Raw genomic sequence first — 15,560 nt, 5'->3', positions numbered from 1 at the left:
GCATATCACTATGGATTTTGTGGTAGGATTGCCGACTCGACGAGATCATGATGCGATTTGGGTAATCGTTGACCGATTAACCAAATCCGCACATTTTAGCGATTCGGAAGACCGATTCTCCGGATCGATTAGCTGAGTTGTACTGTCGAGAGATTAGATTGCATGAAGTTCCGCTGAGCATCATATCGATAGAGACCCACGGTTCACGTCCCGATTCTGGCAGAGTCTCAGCAGGCCTTGGGCACACTCCGTTTTAGTACGGCATTCCATCCGCAGACAGATGGGCAGAGCGGACTATTCGGACATTGGAGGACTTGCCGAGGTCTTGTGTCATGGACTTGGAGGCGTTGGGAGGACCACCGCCATTAGTGGAGTTCGCCTACAACAATGGCTATCATTCGGCCATCCAGATGGCACCGCTTGAGGCGTTGTATGGTACCTTGTCGGACACCCACCCTCCGGGAAGAGGTTGGGGAGGCTCATTGGTAGGACTCGAGAGCTCAGCAGATGCGAGCTGGTTCGCACTATCGACGGAGGATGTCGAGGCCCGTGACCGTCAAGAGTTATGCCGATCAGAGACGGAGACCCACGAGTTCTCCATTGGTGATCATGTATTTCTTAGAGTTTCACCCACGAAAGGGGTGAAGAGATTTGGTCTCCGAGGTAGCTAGCTCCGATATATTGGACCATTCCGCATCTTGGAGAGGATTGGAGCAATAGCCTATCGGCGCTACCACCATCTCTAAATGGCATTCATGAGGTATTCCATGTATCTATGCCGAGGAGATACGTATCCGATCCGAAGCACATGTTCTGTCGGATATATCTGTTCCTATTCAGCCCGATGTTACTTACGAGGAGGTTCCTGCATTTGACTCGACCGTAGAGAGCGCCACCGCGAACAAGACCGTCCGATCGGTTAAAGTCGATGGCAACATCATTCGACGAGGAGGCTACGTGGGAGCCGGAGGATACGATCCGAGCTCGATACCCCATCTTTCTACTTGAGGTATGTGGGTTAGAGTTTCTTTTAGCATTTATACCGTTTGGTTATATTCTAGTGTTTGCTGTTAGTTATAGCGAAATTTGGGGACCAAATTTTCATTAGTAGGGGAGGATGTGAGATCTCGGAAAATTTAAATAAATAAGGTTATTTGGGAAATAGCCTTATAGAATTTTTCCGGAATTTTTAGAAATTTTCTGGGAATTTTTCGGAGCTCATACGGAGGGTTTTGAGGGGATCAACTTTGGGTTCGGATAAAGCCTGTTTAGGATACTCGTTTAAGTGAGGAAATGTGTTAATATATAAATTCATTTCCTTTATTTCTTTTCTCCCCCAAACCCCATCGCCGATTCACCCGACTCTTCACCCAACCCGAACACCTTCTTCCCCGATCTCCCCAACTCCTCTCGACCTCTCTTTCTCGCGGACGAAGCACAGCCGGGGGTTCCGGTGATCGTCGACCTCGACGGAAACTAGTGGGGTCACCGGAGCTTGACGGTGCCGAGGAGCTGGATCTGATCAGGGGGTTCTGTCCGGCGGATTTGGAAGCCGATCTCCTCCTACGCGACCCTCTCCTTCCTCGATCTCTCTAGCCTTCGTCGCCGATCCTGAGGAACTCATCGCTGGATCTCGACGGTGCCAAGGAAGACCGGGCTGCCTTCGGCCGAAGGGTCTCTGCTCCGGTGGTGCTTGCGGCCGATCGCCGAAGGTGCGGCGGCTAGGGCACGGTGAAGGACCAGATCTTGCGTCGACTCCCAACCAATCGCCTACCGAAGCTTGGAGAGGTGCCCTAGTCCGGATCTGTATCACTCGATCGCCGGCGTGGGTAAGCCAGCCTTAACCGAAAGCCCCTCTTCTGAAATTGCCTCTTGATTCATCACTGGATCCTTGTTGATTCAAGGGTTTAGCTAGATTAGGGTTCTTCTTTTGGATTTGAATCTTCTTGTGCTGGATTCTTCTCTGATCGAATTGGTCATCTTATTGTGGTTGGTTTAGGTTTTGGTTGGAGATGATGGGATCAATTGAGTTGCCGAGCAAAGGCTTGAAGGTTTATTGTGTGATCCGTGATCTCCATTGATTGAACCCTTCTTGATCCGATCAGGAGGTGAGGTCTGTGCTTGCTGTGGAGTTTCTTTGGTTCCGGCAGCTACTCCATCGAGCAGAACACTTTGTTCCAGCATCAATAGGGGGCTGTGAGGTTAAGGTATGGTGTAGGATTTTTGATTGGGTAGTAGATCATCATGTAGTTTGGTTATTTTAGATGGTTATGCCTGTTGTGGATGAATTAGGGTTATGTTGATTGTGATTAGATTTAATTACTTAGATTAAACTAATGGAATGATTAGGGTTAAGACAATTAACCCTAGTCAACTATTGGATTAAATCTAAGATTGGATTTCTAATCTAATTGGTGATTAGAGATTAGGTAACTAATCCTAATTAACCATTAGATTTAATTATGTAGATTGAGGTTGTGATTAGGGCTTTGCCCTAATTTAGGTTTAGGGATTTTATTTAGCTATTCATTTGGACTTAGCTAAATAAAATATATATATATTGTTTGACGCAGGACTCTGATTAGAGACAGGCGTCTCGACCTTGGATTGCTGGATTGTACCTTCTATCGAGGCGGGTACCCTCGACTTATCTTTTGATAATGTCTTATGATATGTGTAGCTTATATATATTTACTAGTGGTAGATAGTAGATTATTCTCCCTGGTTTTAGCTAGTTGATACCTATCACATGCTTCATCTGCTAGTTGCTTTACTTCAGGATTGGATATTTTATCTCTTGCCATGTGTAAATATGTTCATAGAGATGCATATCTATAGTGCTCTACTCTACTGGATTAGTTGCTTTACATGTGTGATACATGCTCTTGGATTCATGATACTTACATCATTGTTATATGTGATGTCTTTGGATTTATGCTGTTTATATCATGGTTATATATATGCGTTTACCTTTTGGGCACCCACATATATGGAGGAGGCTATGTTCAGGTATGACATACTGTAGCCGCATGCACCATATTGCATGATTGCATGCTGGGCGATTGACGACTCCATTATTGTTGAGCTCGTCGGCCGGCTACATGGACCCGCACACAACGTGTTCACTGCATGGGTAGTGGCACAGCACTCAGGGTGTGTAGGGTAGATTGCCCGGTAGTGCTCCGCTAGGACGCTCATGGGTAGCGTGACAGGAGCGTGGTAGCACACCGGGGTCCCTCCCCGTCATTGCGTACCGGGAGATGAGAGCGCTACGCTCCCTCACTATGTTTGAGGCGGAGTGGAGGTGTCACAGATCCCGTCCACTCGGTCACTCATCGTGGGTAGTGACTCAGAGTGCACGGTTGTCACAACTCTACCCACTCGGTCTCACCATTACGTGTGAGATGGCTGACTGTGACCAGGATATGTCATTTGCATCATATGCATGATTGCATTATTTATGATTGATGCATTTTGGTGATTGCATATGATTGACATGCATACAGGTTATATGCTTTTGCTCTGACTATTTTTATCTGTGTATGCTCACAGTCATTCGCCCGAGCCTCGCAGGTGAGTACAGTTTATTTCAGTTATGCACTTTTTATATTCTTGCAGTATATTGTATTGCATGCTTATTGTTGGTTACTGCAGTTTATTTAGTCTTGCATACCTGTTATACTTAGGAGACTGTACTATATAGATTGTATGGTTAGAGAACTGTACTATTGATCATATGGTTTAGGAGACTGTACCTTAGGTTTTTACTGGTGGATATATATTGCTGTACATGTCTATTGGTTTACCAGCTGAGTTCTTTGAACTCACCCCGTTGTTACTATTTTTCAGGTTGAGGCCGTCAGGAGAGCTTTGTCGCGAGGATTTTCTTTGTCGGATTTATTCTGCTTTTGCATCTTAATACTTGTATTGTGGGTTGTATTGTGGACATTGAACATTCGGGTTTACTACTATTGTTTTCCGCTGCAGATATTTTCATTACTTCGTGGATTTGGTTTTCTTCGATGTAGTGGAGTAGGATGTGTATATATATTTTCGAGATTTTATATCGTCTTTCCTTATTAAACTGCGTGGATTGATTATATGTTGAATTATGTGGAATGTTGATATAAACTGCGTGGCTTGTTCTTTTGTATTGTATTATTCCGGCCGTGTGTGGCCGAGGTATGGAGATATATGTATACTGAGCTTCATATTGTCCGTCGTACAGGGGAGATGCTGCCGAAATTTCTTCGGACAGGGACTACCTGGGGGCGTGACACGTAATGAGGAATTTTGGGTCGTTACAATTCCCCATATCTTATAAAATGTTCGTCCTCGAACTTAGAATAATTTCGGATATTTCCGTCTCATACTGTCCTCATGATCTCAAGTAACTTCCTCGTGTTTCTGGTTCTGCCAGATGACCTTCACTAGTGGTACTTCTTTATTCCTTAGTCTCTTAACTTTCCTATCCAATATCACCCATAACTTCTCTGTCCTTCTTGTTCTCCTGTACTCGGTCCTCAGTACAAGCGGTACGAGGATGTCCTCTTCTTGACATCTAGTTATGTAGAAAGAAACTAAGAAGAATTCTTAACTTTATAAGCACTTCTAAACATCTCCCTATTTTGTACATATAATCTAATACTTCTAAGGATTTCTCTTTACTGTAAAGAATAAAGAAAGCATACTAAAAAAAAAATTAAATACTTTCTTACTTGAAGACGGCAAGGTTGGTGCTGATGTGTGATGTTGGAGAATAGGAACTGCTCTGATTCCAACTTGTAACACCCCACCCTCCTCGCTACTGGACTACTAACTTTACTTAACTATCCTTGTTCACATGTTGATAGTAATTCCTAAAACTCTCGGAGAACTCAAAACATACAATTAACTAGCAGCGGAAGACTAAATGACTCATCTAATACATTCTTAATAAATGACAATCTTAATAAATTCTTATGCTAGGTCCTAAGGCTTCTATAGTCCAGGCATCACACATCCATCTGCACCTCCTTGTCGCCTTCCTTTGCTATAACTTTTCCTTTCCTTTATCTGCAGTAAGAGGAAATGCAACTATAAGCAAAATTGCTTAGTAAGCGCTATCTAACTCACAAAACTCGAATATGCATGTGAATAAAATAAATCTAAAACTGATTTGTGAAGTTTTGAAAACTATTTTCATAATAGATAAAAATAATAATAATCAAACTGCTGATGGGCCCGGCAACTGTACTTGCTATGCGCGCATCCCTAACTAGACCCGAGGTAGCTAGTCCCGAATCTAGTAGGGTTTACTAGGTTATCTAAACCTAGGGACGACTATGGGAGCCCAACCAACGGACAACTGAGAGTCTAGCACAGTGCCACTGATAAAAGTAAAATACTCATTTATAATCTAATTTATCTTAATTACTTCTTCTTTAAATGCCTTGGCATTTTAACGAGCACCTTGTGTGCCAAAACTCCTAAAGTCTTGACTTTAGGATCTACTTAAGGCCTTGGCCTTTTTCTTTCTTTTCTTTATCTTTCTTATATTTGTTAATACCTCTAATAAAAAATGCTTCTTTAAAAACTGAAATGTTTAAACAAATTCTAACTTTGAAATGCATAAATAAAAATCTGCATACTATGCTAATCAAAATTCTGCATACTATACTAATCAAGATTCTGCATTCTATGCTACACTATTTCTGCATACTATGCAAACATAAATTCTGTACTATAATACAACCAAACTGCACTATAATCTTTTTCTATAAAAATTGCACTATAAGTTCCACCAAAAATCTGCACTACAAGTTCCACCAAAAATCTGCACTATAAATTCCACCAAAAATCTGCGCTACAAGTTCCACCAAAAATCTGCATTATAAACTTTAAAGAAATCTGCACCATAAGCTCTTAAGAAATCTGCACTACAAGCTCTAAAGAAATCTGCTCTAAAGAAATCTACATTTTAAGCTCTAAGAAATCTGCACTACAAGCTTAATTAAAATCTGCACTATAAGCTTACATAAAAATCTACACTATAAGCTTAATTAAAAATCTACACTATAGGCTTAATTAAAGCTGCACTATAAGCTTAAATAAAAATCTGCATTATAAGCTTAATTAAAAATCTGCACTATAAGCTTAATTAAAATCTGCACTATAAGCTTAATTAAAATATGCACTATAAGCTTAATTAAAATCTGCACTATAAGCTTACATAAAAAACTACATTATAAGCTTAATTAAAATCTGCACTATAAGCCTACATAAAAATCTGCACTATAAGCTTAATTAAAATCTGCACTATAGGCTTAATTAAAAATCTGCACTACAAGTTTAATTAAAATCCGCACTATAAGCCTACATAAAAATCTACACTATAAGCTTAATTTAAATCTGCACTATAGGCTTAATTAAAAATCTGCACTATAAGCACTTCTCATGCTTCGAATTCAAGAAGAACAAAGGTCCGAAATTACTCCTACTGCAGGTGAGAAGCACTTACCTTGCTTCTTGGACTCACAACCGAACAAGAAGGGCTTCTAGGACCTTGGCCGGCCGCCGGAGACAATGCCCTACTCCCTTTTGTTTTCTGCCCGAGCTCCGCCGTTGCACGCAGAAGAGAAGGAGAGAATGGTTTAGGTCACGGGAATAAAACCTCTCCTAACTTATCCCTTTTATAACCTAGTATTTCTGTTAACTCCTTAAATAAATTTTTATTTTTTTTTAAACAGAACTGCTGCTTGGATTCTTGGTTAGTTAAATCTTTGACCGGGTCAGAGGTCACGGGTTCGATTCCTCAGCCGAACCCTTTTTCTCCTATTTATTTCTTATTTATTAATTACTGCTTAAATAAATTTCGTTCCTTCTTTTAATTAGCATCGCTTGCTGGAACACTTGGTCAGCTGTGCTTTTGCTAAATTAGAGGTTGCGGGTTCGATTCCTCAGCCGAACCCTTTTTCTCCTATTTATTTCCTATTTATTAACTACTGCTTAAATAAATTTGTTCCTTGTTTTATTTAGCATTGCTCGCTGGAACACTTGGTCAGTCGTGTTTTTGCTAAATCAAAGGTTGCGGGTTCGATTCCTCAGTCGCCCCTTTTATTCCCATTTATTTTCCGTTTCCTATTAACTATTACTTAAATAAATTTCATTACCTTTTTAGTTAGCAACCTTCTCTGGGACACTTGCTCAACCGCGCGTTGCTTAAGGTTTGGCTTGTGGGTTCAAATCTCGGCTGTAACTTTTTTCTTCCTATTATTTCCTGTTATCAACTTCTACTACTTAAATACATTTCATGCTTCTTTTAATCAGCAATGACTACTTGCACACTTGGTCAGTTGGACTCGCTTAAAGTTTGGTTCGGCCGGAGGTCTCGGGTTCAAATCTCGTCTTGGATATTTTTTTTGTCGAAACTTCTTTCGTTTAGTAAAAATACCAAACGACTTCCAAAAATTGTATAAAAATACTCTAAAAATGTCTAAAAATCTCTAGAATATTTCTAAAGTATTTATAAATATTTTTAACCACTATTAGGACTTGTAATGAGGAATTTTGGGTCGTTACACTCGAGTAGAGGCTTAGGACAACATAGTTTTGGCAATCCTTCTTCAGCGCACTGCTAATGAGACGATCCGGCTGAGCTACAACAAGACCCCGACAACCCGAAGCTGCAAAGTTTCAATTCCTTATTGTCGATATAGCTTTTCAGTATAATTTTGTAATAATCTCTTGTAACCTTTTGCGCAATTATAGTTGTTGCCTAAAGTAAACGCTCAACGAGCGTGAGCCTTGGAGTAGGAGTTGCCATAGGCTCTGGACCAAGTAAATCTTTGTGTTTTCTGGTGTCCTTCTATGCATTGTTTCTTTATTATTCCGCTGTGTTATTCGATAAGATTTCCGAAACAAAAAAAGAAAGCCATGAGCACTATTCACCTCCCCCCTCTAGCGCTTTTCAATCCAACACATACTAGTTGGAGATCATTTATATAAGAAAGTTTTCTAAAGGTCGCTGCTTAAGTGCATCGGATCAGATGACATTGAGTATATCCTACAAGAAGTTCATCAAGGCTCCTGTGGCAGTCATCCAGGTGGTAGATTATTAGCTTGTAAGATCTGGTTGGCCGGATATTTCTGACCTACATTACAATATGAAGCCACTCGGACGGTGGTCACTTGCTTGTCATGCCAGAAATATTAGAGCATCCCGCACTAACCTACCAAAGAGATGAAAATATCCACTGTGTCTTGTCCGTTCGACCAGTGGGGCATGGACATCATTGGACCATTTCCTATGGCGATCGAACAACGAAGATTTCTACTCGTGGCAGTAGATTATTTCTCAAAATGGGTAAAGGTCAGACCGCTAGCCAAGATAACCAAGCATATGGTTATCAATATGGCAAAACATCTTGTGTCGGATCTGTAGGATCGAAAAGAATTTAGATATCTCTATAATGGCATGATATTATCCACTTTGGGCCTAAGCCCTCATGGTTTTGCTCTTGGGCTCTTGTAACATCCCAAAATTTCACTATTTGAAGTCCTAAAAGACCTTATTAAAATCTAGAAATGCTTTAGAAAAATTCTAAAGATTTTTTGAAATTTTTAGAGTATTTTTATGGAATTTTTGGAGTTCGTTTGGTATTTTTACTGAACGAAAGAAGTTTCGACAAAAAAATGTCCAAGCCGAGATTCGAACAGTGGACCTTGGGTTAAGCCAAGCCTTAAGCGAACCAAGTCAACCAACTGTTCCGCGGCTGTTTTGTGAATAAATAGAGAACGAAATAAATTTAAGTAGTGGTTATAGATAATAGAAATAAAAGGTTGCAGAAAAAGGGCCGAGCCGAGGCTCAACCCGAAGACCTCCGACCGCAGCAAAGCTTTAAGCGGAGCGGCCAACCAACTGGTCTGCGAGTGTTTTGTTAATCATATATGGAGTGATAAACATTTAAGCAGAAGTTGGAACATTTAAAATAAATTGGAAAAAGGTGCGCGGCGAAGGGATTCGAAACCCAGACCTTTGATTTGGTCAAAACCTGGCTAACCAAGTGTGCTGCGGGCGGTTTTGTTTAAGAATAGATAGTAAATTTATTTAAGGTATAGTTAATAATAGAAATAACCCTAGGTTATAAAAAGCGATAAGTTAAGAGAGAAATTAATTTTTCTCCCGAAACCCTTTCTCTCCTCGCGACGGCGTTGCGGGCGAAAACGCAGAAGTCGAGCTTAGGGCTCAACTCCGACGCCGGCTTGAGGTTTCTCCGAGGGGTTTCTTCACCTCCTTAAGCTTTTCTCGTCGAGGAGAAACGGAGAGCACGAAGAGGAGCCGGAAATTTCAATCTTCCGAGCCTTAGAAGCACTAGAAGGTTTCCCCTTCGGCTGTGAGTCAAGGGAACGAAGGTGAGTTGCTTCTCACCTGCAGTAGGAGTAGTTCCGAGCTTCGATTTGTTTTCTTTGCTTTCGGATTTGTCTGAAGTTTCCTTGTGTTTGCTGCCATGACCATTAAATCCGAATTTGTTAGGTTGATTATGGTCTCATCTTATTGTTGAGTAATTTAGATTTGGGTTTGTGCCGAATCTAAGCTTGCAGGAGATCAAGTTTTAGTTTCTCTTTGTTCTTGTTGAACCTACCGTGGCCTTTAGGAAGGAAAAAGGGTGTAGTGGATTTAACCTTGATTAATGATGCCTTTGTTTCCTACCATTGGGATTGCAACTGGATCGTGTAGCTTGACAGTATGTCGAATTTGCATCAGATGGATTTTCATTGGGTTTCATTTTAGTTTCCTACCATCTATGCTAGTTCCTAGATTAGTTCTTGCAAGCATTAGTATACAGTCTGAGCTCTATATTCTGTTATAGTTTTCTCCCTTGCTTTCAGGTCATGTTGTACAGAATCAAAGTTGATTAGAGATTTAGTTTTTGGACAACATGTTTAAGAAGCTTAAAGTTGTATTCTTTTGCTTTATTTATAGCATGTTAGAAAGTTTGAAGTAGCATTCTGTTGCCTATTTTATAGCACGTTAAAGAAGCTTGAAGTTGTATTCTTTTGCTTTATTTATAGCATGTTTAGGAAGTTTAAAGTAGCATTCAGTTGTTTATCTTACAACATGTTTAGTAAGTCTAAGTTAGCTCTCTTTTGCTCTATTTTTATAGCATGCAGATTTTAGATAAGCTTAGTATGCAGATTTTGATAGACTTAATATGTAGATTTTTTTTGTTAAGCTTTGCATGCAAATTTATGTTAAACTTTGTATACAGATTTTTAGTACGTAGGGTGTGTTCTAGTGCACACCAAGTGCTTGATAAAATGCTTAGCTCAATATAATGCTACAGTAGGCATTCTAATAGCTCAGTAAATGCAGTAGAAGCATTTAAAATAACTTATTTAGTCTTGCTTCAGCTTATATGGGACTACGGTCCAATGGGTGGGCTCCCACAGTCGCCTCTAGGTTCAGATAACCTAGTAAAAGCAAGATAAGTTAATTAGTTTAAGATCCAGTATTTTACTTTTAGCAGTTGCATTGTACTGGACCAGATGTCCATTGGGTTGGGCTCCCACAGTCGTCCCTAGGTTTATATAACCTAGTAAACCCTACTAGACTCGGAACTTGCAATCCCGGGTTTAGTTAGGGATGCGCGCACAGCAAGTGGCCCATCAGCAGCATGATTATTATTTTAATCTATTATGTAAATAGTTTTTCAAAACTTCACAAATTAGTTATGTGAATACAAGTTAGACTCAGTTTAGCATTAATTAGTTTAGCTTAGGTAGCAATTCAATTTCTTATTGATACACATGATAGTTCTATGATTAGCTTTACATGTTAGCTTTTCAGTTAGTTCCTTTGCTATTTATGAGCATGATTAGCTATACATGTTTAGTATTTCAGTTAGCATGATTCCTTTGCTATTTATGAGCATGATTAGCTATACATGTTTAGTATTTCAGTTAGCATGATTCCTTTGCTATTTATGAGCATGATCAGCTATACATGTTTAGTATTTCAGTTAGCATGATTCCTTTTCTATTTATGAGCATGAGTAGCTATACATGTTTAGTTTTTCAGTTAGTTGATTTCTTTGCTATTTATGAGCATGAGTAGCTATACATGTTAGTTTTCCAGTTAGTTGATTTCTTTGCTATTTATGAGCATGAGTAGCTTTACATGTTAGCATTCAGTTTTAGCATGTTTTTATTTATATACATGCATATCGAGTTTTTGTGAGTAGGATAGCGCTCACTAAGCTTTTAGCTTATAGATACTATTTTCCTCCTACTGCAGATAAAGGAAAAGCTAAAGTATAAGGAAGAAGGCGACAAGGAGATGCTGTGACGGTGTGTGATGTGTGGACTATGGAGATCCTTGAGACTTAGCTAAAGAACTCACTTAGTTTAAGAATTTGTTAGTTTAATTTCTTATTAAGTTGATAAGAAAATTTTGTAATAAGAAGTTATGTTTCCGCTTTTCATTACTTACATGATTTGATTTATTAAACTGCGTGGTTGTGAAAATATATGTTCCAGCCGCCTGTGGCTGAGTATACTCTGTATGTATTTACGGATATGGTCACCGGTACAGGGGAGACTCTGCCGAAAATTTTCGGTAGGGTTTCCATGTGATTTTTTTTATCATACCGGTTAAGTAGAGTTAGTAGTCAAGTAACGGTCATCCTTAGAGTGTAGTAGTAGTAAGAAGGATGGTCGTTACAGTTGGTATCAAAGCAGTTCCCATTCTCCAGCATCACACACATCAGCATCAGCCTTGCCGTCTTCCAAGTAAGAATACCTCTACTCTATTTATGTTTCTTGCTTTTATGTTTAGGAATAATTATAGCATGCTTATGTGTGATAGCCTCTAACATGTTTATAGTAGCTAGTTAAACGTGATTAGATTAGTTATGTACATCCTCTATGTCTTTAGAAATGGCACGAGGACGCCCAGCTAAGCAGGCACCAGCTACTGAGCCCCAGCAAGAGGCAGGCAGTTCAGTGCCTCCCCCAGACCTTACAGCATTAGTGGCTCAGTTACAGCATAGCTGAACAGCGACAGGAGATAGCCACCTTAAAGGCTAATCGAGAATACTCCACAGTCACCCGGAACCTAACCTAGCGACCCCAACATTTATAGAGGTTCCACCATTCCAGCCCACAACAGAGCAGAGGAAGCAAAGAGAGAGGCTTACCGATCCAGTGGAGTGAAGCCCGAGAACTTCTCGGCACCAGTGAACCATGGGATGCTCAAGCCCGGTTCAAAACACTGGAGAGCACGATGGAGCTGGCCGGAACAGAGAAGGTGAAATGTGCCTCCTTCTGCCTGACAGGTGGTGGGAGAGAGTCAGAGCGGCGCCCAGTGAACCAGATGACATGGGCTGACTTCGAAAGAATTCTTCGAGGAGTTCTTTCACATGCGGGTCACAAACCGCCACCACGACGAGTTCACGGAGTTTCGCTGGGGCAACCTATCAGTTGAGGAAGCCGTGAAGAAATTCAATAGACTGGCTCGTCTATGTCCCGAATTAGTCAGCACAGAAAAGGAACGAGTTTGGCTGATGCTCAAAATGTTGAGGCCGGAAATAGCGATGAATGTGGCCGGTGGCATCCATAGGCCACAAACCACAGAAGAACTAGTGAGTAGTGCTCTGATCACCGAGCACTACCAGAACAGCATCAAGCAGCAGAAGCAAACCTCCTCAGATTCCAAAGGCCAAGGAAGTTCAGATACTCAGAAGTCTCAAGGCCACAGCTCTAACTGGAAAGGGAACTCCAGCAACAAGCGCAAACCAGGGAATTACCCAAAAGGAGGACCAGCTAGCAAGCAGCCAAGTTATCCCAAGTGTGCTACTTGTGGGAAATTCCACCCAGGGGTTTGTCGCAAGGGCACACGAGGATGCTTTGAATGTGGACAAGAAGGGCACATGGCCAAGCAGTGCCCGAACAAGACCGGTCTTCCTCAGGCCAGCCAGCTCAGTTATATCAGATGCAGTCCGCTCTAGAAGGTCCACTTATCAGCCAGGGCAGATTAGAAGCCCCTTCAGCTACGACGAACGCGAGGATCTACTCACTTACCAGAGAGGACGTAGCAAATGCCTCGACAGTTGTTACAGGTCAGATTAGTATTTTACAGCAAATTACAACTGTCTTATTCGATACTGGGGCAACCCATTCTTATATAGCCAGGGCATTCGCCGAAAAGTTAGCAATACCCCCAGAGGTACTCAGTAGTCAGTTTCTAACAACATTACCTTCGGGAGAAGTTATGGCATCCACGCACTGGCTCAGAACAGTGCCCGTCATGATAGCAGACAGAGAACTCTTTTGTGATCTGATAGTGCTAGACATGACTGACTACGATGTCATATTTGGAATGAACTTCCTGATCAGATACGGTGCCTCCATAGAGTGCCGTAAACAGAAAGTCATATTCCAACCTGAAGCACGAGTACATCGGAGAACCCAAGAGAAAAAGGGCAAGTTAAGTCCTCGATACGTAGGACCCTACCCCGATCACAGAGAGAATTGGGAAGGTAGCTTACAAGCTAGACTTACCTCAAGATATGTCAGCAATACACAATGTATTTCATGTCTCCATGCTAAAGAAGTGTATTCACGACCTTAGCCAAGTGATTCAGCCTCAGACAGTGTAGGTCCAAGAGGATCTTAGCTATGAGAGCAGACACAGATAGTGGACAGAGCAGACAAGAGACTAGGAAACAGAGAAGTGTCATTAGTAAAAGTCATCTGGTAGAACCAGAAGCACGAGAAAGTTACTAGGGGAGCGTGGAGACAACATGAGACAGAAATATATCCAGAATTATTCTAAGTTCGAGGACGAACTTTTTATAAGGGAGGGAGAATTGTAACATCCCAAAATTTCACTATTTGAAGTCCTAAAAGACCTTATTAAAATCTAGAAATGCTTTAGAAAAATACTAAAGATTTTTTGAAATTTTTAGAGTATTTTTATGGAATTTTTGGAGTTCGTTTGGTATTTTTACTGAACGAAAGAAGTTTCGACAAAAAAATGTCCAAGCCGAGATTCGAACCGTGGACCTTGGGTTAAGCCAAGCCTTAAGCGAACCAAGTCAACCAACTATTCCGCGGCTATTTTGTGAATAAATAGAGAACGAAATAAATTTAAGTAGTGGTTATAGATAATAGAAATAAAAGGTTGCAGAAAAAGGGCCGAGCCGAGGCTCGACCCGAAGACCTCCGACCGCAGCAAAGCTTTAAGCGGAGCGGCCAACCAACTAGTCTGCGAGTGTTTTGTTAATCATATATGGAGTGATATACATTTAAGCAGAAGTTGGAACATTTAAAATAAATTGGAAAAAGGTGCGCGGCGAAGGGATTCGAAACCCAGACCTTTGATTTGGTCAAAACCTGGCTAACCAAGTGTGCTGCGGGCGGTTTTGTTTAAGAATAGATAGTAAATTTATTTAAGGTATAGTTAATAACAGAAATAACCCTAAGTTATAAAAAGGGATAAGTTAAGAGAGAAATTAATTTTTCTCCCGAAACCCTTTCTCTCCTCGCGATGGCGTTGCGGGCGAAAACGTAGAAGTCGAGCTTAGGGCTCAACTCCGACGCCGGCTTGAGGTTTCTCCGAGGGGTTTCTTCACCTCCTTAAGCTTTTCTCGTCGAGGAGAAATGGAGAGCACGAAGAGGAGCCGGAAATTTCAATCTTCCGAGCCTTAGAAGCACTAGAAGGTTTCCCCTTCGGCTGTGAGTCAAGGGAACGAAGGTGAGTTGCTTCTCACCTGCAGTAGGAGTAGTTCCGAGCTTCGATTTGTTTTCTTTGCTTTCGGATTTGTTTGAAGTTTCCTTGTGTTTGCTGCCATGACCATTAAATCCGAATTTGTTAGGTTGATTATGGTCTCATCTTATTGTTGAGTAATTTGGATTTGGGTTTGTGCCGAATCTAAGCTTGCAGGAGATCAAGTTTTTGTTTCTCTTTGTTCTTGTTGAACCTGCCGTGGCCTTTAGGAAGGAAAAAGGGTGTAGTGGATTTAACCTTGATTAATGATGCCTTTGTTTCCTACCATTGGGATTGCAACTGGATCGTGTAGCTTGACAGTATGTCGAATTTGCATCAGATGGATTTTCATTGGGTTTCATTTTAGTTTCCAACCATCTATGCTAGTTCCTAGATTAGTTCTTGCAAGCATTAGTATACAGTCTGAGCTCTATATTCTGTTATAGTTTTCTTCCTTGCTTTCAGGTCATGTTGTACAGAATCGTTGTACAGAATCAAAGTTGATTAGAGATTAAGTTTTTGGATAGCATGTTTAAGAAGCTTAAAGTTGTATTCTTTTGCTTTATTTATAGCATGTTAGAAAGTTTGAAGTAGCATTCTGTTGCCTATTTTATAGCACGTTAAAGAAGCTTGAAGTTGCATTCTTTTGCTTTATTTATAGCATGTTTAGGAAGTTTAAAGTAGCATTCAGTTGTTTATCTTACAACATGTTTAGTAAGTCTAAGTTAGCTCTCTTTTGCTCTATTTTTATAGCATGCAGATTTTAGATAAGCTTAGTATGCAGATTTTGATAGACTTAATATGTAGATTTTTT

General features: G+C 40.7%; 1 long non-coding RNA gene across 2 annotated transcripts; it reads left to right on the top strand.

Annotated features, from left to right (window-relative positions):
• The first annotated feature begins 1,268 nt into the window (after positions 1-1,268).
• On the top strand, positions 1,269-3,868 carry LOC122039924. 2 transcript variants are annotated; one of them, XR_006128441.1, is made up of 3 exons: positions 1,269-1,829; positions 2,000-2,207; positions 3,850-3,868. It is a non-coding gene; the product is annotated as an uncharacterized LOC122039924 (long non-coding RNA). The 2 variants fall into 2 exon arrangements; XR_006128440.1 differs by lacking the exon at positions 3,850-3,868 and adding an exon at positions 2,574-2,624.
• Positions 3,869-15,560: the final 11,692 nt, after the last annotated feature.

The sequence above is a fragment of the Zingiber officinale genome, chromosome 2A (assembly GCF_018446385.1).
Source record: "Zingiber officinale cultivar Zhangliang chromosome 2A, Zo_v1.1, whole genome shotgun sequence".
Lineage (NCBI taxonomy): Eukaryota > Viridiplantae > Streptophyta > Magnoliopsida > Zingiberales > Zingiberaceae > Zingiber > Zingiber officinale.
The sequence above is the reverse complement of the archived record's forward strand: the minus strand, read 5'-3'. Positions and strand labels throughout refer to the sequence as shown.